Source organism: Corvus brachyrhynchos, unplaced genomic scaffold (assembly GCF_000691975.1).
Source record: "Corvus brachyrhynchos isolate BGI_N302 unplaced genomic scaffold, ASM69197v1 scaffold14, whole genome shotgun sequence".
NCBI classification, from domain to species: Eukaryota; Metazoa; Chordata; class Aves; order Passeriformes; family Corvidae; genus Corvus; species Corvus brachyrhynchos.
The window spans coordinates 21,583,704-21,590,288 of NW_008239110.1; the positions used below are offsets into that span (position 1 = coordinate 21,583,704).

The 6,585-nt window shown below is 42.6% G+C and overlaps 1 long non-coding RNA gene across 1 annotated transcript in view; it reads left to right on the top strand.

The window, feature by feature from the left end:
• Positions 1–1,433: 1,433 nt before the first annotated feature.
• Positions 1,434–6,585, top strand: part of LOC108448038 — an 18,414-nt gene continuing 13,262 nt past the window's right edge. The window contains exon 1 of the long non-coding RNA XR_001863823.1: positions 1,434–1,669. This is a non-coding gene — a long non-coding RNA (uncharacterized LOC108448038). The remainder of the gene's footprint in view (positions 1,670–6,585) is intronic.

Below are 6,585 nucleotides of genomic sequence, written 5' to 3' on the forward strand. Positions count from 1 at the left end.
CCACTAGTTTCCTCATTTATTGTAAACCTAATGCAATGGTAGTATCAAAACATCAGCCTGCTTGTTGATCAGCCAAGCAGTCCTTGGTGATTTTCCAAGGAGAAAATATTGCTAAAGGAACAAAAAGTGCACAAAAGTCTATTTTATTTAAATCAAAAACGGTAGGTAAATAAGCAGGATTTATAAACTCAGGGTTTGTAAACATCACTAATACTCTTGGGATATTTCATTAGCTCCTTTTTTAATTCATGTACAGCTAAAGGGTCACATTTGTGAAAAGTGGTTGTTATTAGCTGTGAAAATATTATGATTCACTGTTATTCTCACAATAAATGTAATGTTCAGGGAGTCCTTTATATGGATCCAGTTAAGCAAAGCTCTTAAACTAATGCTTACACTATATTAATGCTATGTACCAAACAAAATAATACATTTCTTGATTTTCCAAGAGGGTTATTGGAATACCTAGTTTGACAGAAACATTTCCAACAATCATATACCCACCACACACACACCCACACACACACACAAATGCACACTCACACACACAATTAATAAAGGAATTGTTAGGTTTTCTTCTTAGCAATGAATAACTTAGCAAAGAATAATCACGTTGGCAAACAAACTAATTGTAAGTTCCCAGGTAAAAACACCTCCCGCATCTGTGTGGAACAAGTCACATTTAAATCCTGCTTTACAACTGGGACTCCACAATGCCATTGTGCTTACTAGCAATAATAACAGTGCTAACAACAGTGCTAACAACAGTATGATCCTTGCTCTCAAAGACATGTCCTTCCACACACAGTGACTGCTGTGGTACTCTGTCTTCACTGGGGTGAAGCTTCTTGTACCACACTGTGTCAGGAATATAAAGGAAATGCACCTCCTCAGCAAATGCACCTGAGTGCTGCTCTGCCCACCCATACCCAAAGGCACATAAAGACCTTCAGTACTTCCCAGCACATGCATTCCCTGGGCATCATGAGGAACGCAGACCATACCACAAATGATTCCACCCTGCATCCCACCAAATGACACCCTAATGATTTCAGCCTTAGCAAATGTTCTGGGAAATGCAGAGATGGAGAGAAAACATTGAATTAACCTTCTACATGTTTTCAGTTAATCAAAAAACATCTTGCTACATTTCTAAAGAAAAGAATAGTTCAATGCCTTTGTGTTTCTTTGCTGTATTTTAATTTTTTAATTTTTTTTTTGGTCGGATAGACAACTAAAATAATTCAAATGTATGAACTTTTCTCAGCAAGTAATGTTTCAACAGAAACCCACAAACAGTTATGAAAAGAAATGTCCACTAGGAATTTTTATGTTAAACCACTGTACACTCTTGGAAAAGAAAAGAAGGTAGAGAAGTAGAAATGCAGAATAGCTTGTTTTCCCATGAGTCAAAGGCATCAGCTCTTGTCTTTTCATGTCATCTTGCTATCAATAAGCTGCTGCTAGGATGTGAACGTTTCCATGGCAATGCATGAACTCTTAGCTTCACTAAGAGCACTGTTCTCCACACAGACACTCCTTCATTTTCTGAGATTATTTATTTTTTCATACCTCAGGAACAAATATGGAAATGAAAACAGAACAAGACAGGCAAATCCTGCATCGGACTAAAACCTACAAAGGCCTGAGGACCTCGGTGTGACTCCAGGTAAATGTCTCTGAGACAACATCATGGCTTTCGCCATAGTTTACGGCTGCTTACTTCTACTTCAGATTTCTGGTATGGAGCAGAGAATGATATCAGGCTCAGGAAATGTTCTGTAACCTGAAAGGCGGCAGCTTGTGCAGAGGAAGCTGCATTAAGGGGCCGGCTTTGCTGGATGCGGGGGATTTCGGCAGGCAGAGCCCTCTGTGCAGGTGCTCGGTGGAGGCGGGGGAGCGGAGCCGGGCGGCGATTGCCACCTGTTGGGACTGGAATGGCAACTGCAGGGCCGGAATGGCACCGGCAGGGCCGGAATGGCACCGGCAGGGCCGGAATGGCACCGGCAGGGCCGGAATGGCACCGGCAGGGCCGGAATGGCACCGGCAGGGCCGGAATGGCACCGGCAGGGCCGGAATGGCACCGGCAGGGCCGGAATGGCGCCCGGGGCCGGGAGCCCCGAGGGGCTGACCCGCACCCGGGGCGAGGCTGCCGGAGCGCCCAGCCCGGGCCGGCTCTGCCCGCGTCCTGCCTCCCTCCCTGGGGAGGAGCCAGCGCCACCTCCACCCCCGCAGCGCTCCGAGTCCCTTGCGCTTCAGCCTGCTTGTCAGGGGCTGATTTTTTCTTGACAAACTGTTCAAGTAAGCAAACATTAAGCCGGTATTTACGGGTGAGAAAATCAAGCGGTGCAGCTACTTTCCCTCTCCTCCTCTCTGACTTTTAGAGGAGGAAAAAAACCTTGGAACGAAATTGGTTGGCTGCAAGTGTCCCTCCTTAGGCAAAGGAGGCAACAGGGATAAGGCCATAGCTATCACCTCTGTTGCTCCTTTTGTGATTTCTTTCTCAAGCAAAAAAAAAAGGAGACAGGGAGCTAAATGGCAAAGGAAGAAACTGAAGTGTCCCTTCTCACCTTGCTGTTCCATGTCCAAAACACTCTGGGAGCTGCTGGCATCACCTTGAGATGTGTCTAAACACTGACATCATTCTCCTATCACTAAGAAACTCTTGACTGGCTTCCCCTGCCGCTCCTTTCAGGAGACTTGCAGCTCATCCTACTGCTCAGTCATTACCATGAGCCTGACTAGACACTTCGGGTTCCATTCGGATAGTTCTTAAGCTAGACAGCAAAGCCAGAAGGAAAAAGAAGGTAGTAGGTTACAAAAAAATCATGCACAAACAGGTAGGAATCTTGGGAGAAATGCTGATTCAGCACATAGAAAGTTGTAGATAAGGAATTTTAAAAAATCTTGATCTTTAGTTTCTTCTTTGCCTCCATTTATTAGATGGCTGTCTAAGAAAAAAGGTGTGACAGTAAATCCCAACAAGTATAGCCCTTGAAGTAGTGAAGTTTGAGGGCAATGGAGATGACTAGCCACGCTGGAAATAAGACCCAGAAACCCATAAAATACTTTAAAAGAGCTTTGTTTTAGGGTGGATCTGATTGACCAAAAATGAGAGACACATTTATTCTGTTCTTAATGACAGGGAAATACAATTTTAGAGCCCAGTTTCTGAGCTCTTTATATCCCATCCCTTCTGCCTCACAAAACTTGTGTGGCAACTTGTGCTAGACTCTCAAATACACTCAGCATGACTTTTTTTTCTCCTTAGGTTTAATGTTTTCTCCTTAGGAATGACACATAAATATCTCTGGCATTAATTACTTTGTCTGTTTATTTGCCAAGTGGTTTTGACAGCTCTCCTTGATCATGGGACAACAATTCTCTTTAAAATACTTCATTTTCTAGACAGCCACCTTAAGTACAGACAGTTTCCTACAGCCAGGTAAAAGAATATTTATGGAACTTCATTGTTAAAAATTGATCTGTTACTGCTCTTCATCATTTGGCTGGTCCCCTGCTTTCCACCGTCTAAAATCCCACCCAGTCAGAATCTCACCAGAGTCACATATGCAGAGGGATAGTCAGGATCTTCAGAACAATGAATTTATCTCTCAGCAACCACTGCCTTCCCTCACTTTGATAAATCTTCCTTTTCACTGAGCATATTTCCAGAGCCACATTTGAAGTTCAAGTGTTTTTCAATGCTTCCTTCTGAGAGGCCAATGAATAAAAATTACATCAGCTTCTGACTCATATACCTGTTTGAAGCATTTTTAACCCTAAAAGCATTGTTCCTCACAATCCAAAATTAGTGTAGGGCCTGTGACCTGTAACTAGTAACAATGATCTTACTGGTTCACTTGACAACAACATTAGTTGATTTCTCATAGATACTACCTTAACAGTTGTCATAATGCTGTCATTGTAACAAATATTACCTAAAGATGCTGAGCTGTGACAGCTGGGGATCCAACACTGCAAACTTTGTGGCTCACAATGAACCAATCATTGTGAAGAGTTAAGTAATAAGAGTGGCTTGATCATGTTGGTCAAAAGCTGGAAGGGGGGGACTCTCCCTGGCCCAAACAATGCATGAGGGTACAAGATAAAAATTACAACACTCTTAGAATGCCATTAGCTATGCTAAATTCACTGAGAATGTCAAATACATTCAGATTCTTTTTTTTAAATGTTGTCATTTATCCACTTTCAAAACATTTGAATGAAAAGCAGCTCAGCTTGAGACATGGCATAACTTATGCTCATGTTTGTCCATTTCTAGTACATTTGAAGATAAATTATATGCTAGAATATGGTCCCAAACCCACACAGGCCAGTGGAATCCTGCAATGGACTTCAGTGGGCTTTGGGATTACAACAGAATGAGAAGTACTGAAGGTAAGAAGAAGCATTGACAGAAGATAGCACTTTGAAAGGCCTGCGTTAAGTTCCTAAGCACCATCTCCACAGGAAAGGAAAAACACCAGCATGTCTCTCAGCAGTCCTTTCTGCCATGTAAATTATTTTCAAGGGGTACCAGCTGTCATCCCACAGCAACACAACCATGTGGAAGCCCCTCTGGATTCTCAGCCAACTTCAGACGCTGCTGTGGGAATGCTGCTGGGAAGATCATTGGCAGGACCCAAGGCTGTCCTCCCAGGCCAGAGGTAACGAGGAAATAGCACAGTAGTTGTCCTGCACTGATCCCACAGCTGCTGCACTCCTGCACACATGCAAGCTTGTTTAAAGAAAACATGATGAAGTCCTTTCCTCTGGCACTCCACCACAGGGTATAAACACACTCCTGCTTTCCATTGCAACTCAGAGTTCTCATCCTTCCTGCTTTGAACACGGAGCTAAAACCTTTGTTTGCAAACTGGGAGAAAGTTCACAGAATAAGCTGGGGCTAAAAACCCAGTCTTTTCCCATCACCTTCCCCAGATCCCTACCAACATTTCTTGCCTTCTCCTATAGCAAGACAATCAAGGAGTTGGAGATAAAACAGTATGAGATTTAAAAATTAGTATAGTGTAAATTAATTTAGATCAACAAACATTAAAGTTACCCAAACACAGCCTTGTAGGTTTTGCACAATGTCACTGTGAGGAAAGTGAAGGTTTCTTCCAAAGGAGGTCATTTCGTTAGTGATGAATGAAGAAAAATTGAAGGCAACCTCTGAAGTACTTAGTGAACAGGATTGCAGCCTTTAAACCAGATGAGGGTTTGGGAAGGTTCTAAGAGAGAATATTACAGGTTCCTAGCTCAACCAAACATATTTTTATACCTTATAATGTCTAGATTCACTTATCAAATAATACATTCTCTCAATTTTTTATTTCTGGTTTCATACAAGTTAATTACAAATTAAATTATTTAGATACGTTTCCAGCCTGAGCTCTACTTAAGTTTTTGCCTGTGTATGAATCAAAAGAGCATGAACCTGTTGAAAGTACTCTTATTTGGTGATAGAATTTGATGCAAACTGAGGTAGGACTTTGTAAAGAGAAATTGAATACTACAAAGTAAATCTACACAAAATATTATATTACATGATTTTCAGCATTTGCCAGTCTTTCTTTAATATTTTAATTTCTTCAGTTCTGCTTGTGTATGCAAGATAAAATTAATGTTTTCTTAATACCAAGGAACCTTATGTTTTCGGTATGTTTATCACTTACCTGTTTCAGTTTCTTGATCTTGGGCTGTCATTGCATAAAATCTGTCCTTTTATCTGCATTCACCGAGTTTTATATCTTGCGTACACTCAAGACAGCTTGCTTTTCATTTCTGTTACTGTTTTACTCTGAAAACATTTTTATTGCACCCCTGAGAAATTTAAGACAATATCTAATTTGGAGACATGGCACATCAGGAAATCTGGATTGCAATTTTAAGTTGAACACAAACCAGCATCTAGCATGATTAGACATCAGCTAAAAAAACCCAGATTTCAGCCCTAACAGAGCCATGCAGGTTGTCCTCACATTTGAAAGTCACATTATCAGGGATGAAGGGGAGAGAAGCAGGGGCATAACTTCTAGAAGATTCAGTCTAATATTATTGTGGTGGCTCTTGAGAGGCAGTCATATGCCATCAGGACTTGGTATGGCCCATGGAGTAAAGAAAAAGGCATGGGAGGTTGGCTGGTGGCACCAAGCCATCAGGACAAGTTCTTCCTGGGCCAGCTAGGGGGGGACAGTCTGCCAGCTCTGATGGTGATTGCTTACAAGCAGGCAGTGATGGCTCAGCAGAGGTGATGGAAGGAGTTCCCTAAAGCAACAGGGCATCAACCAATGGTCATAGGCTGGACACCTCGTTTGCTCATGCCAGGGTCCTGGAAGGTCAGGCTGGCTGCTGGTGAGGGTGGGGGACAGAGTTATTGGGGATTGAGGGAGTTGGGTTCACACTCATGCTTTTATTCAATCCCCCACACAAGAAGCTTGTCTGCCCTAGACAATGGCTCCATCCCCATCCCATCCCTCCCTGTCTCTCTTCTAGTCTGTGTTTCTCTGTCTGTTTTCTGCCCTATATTCCTGTCAAAGGGCAGGAGCACCTAAGGCTGAGCCCAGGTGTATTTCCTGC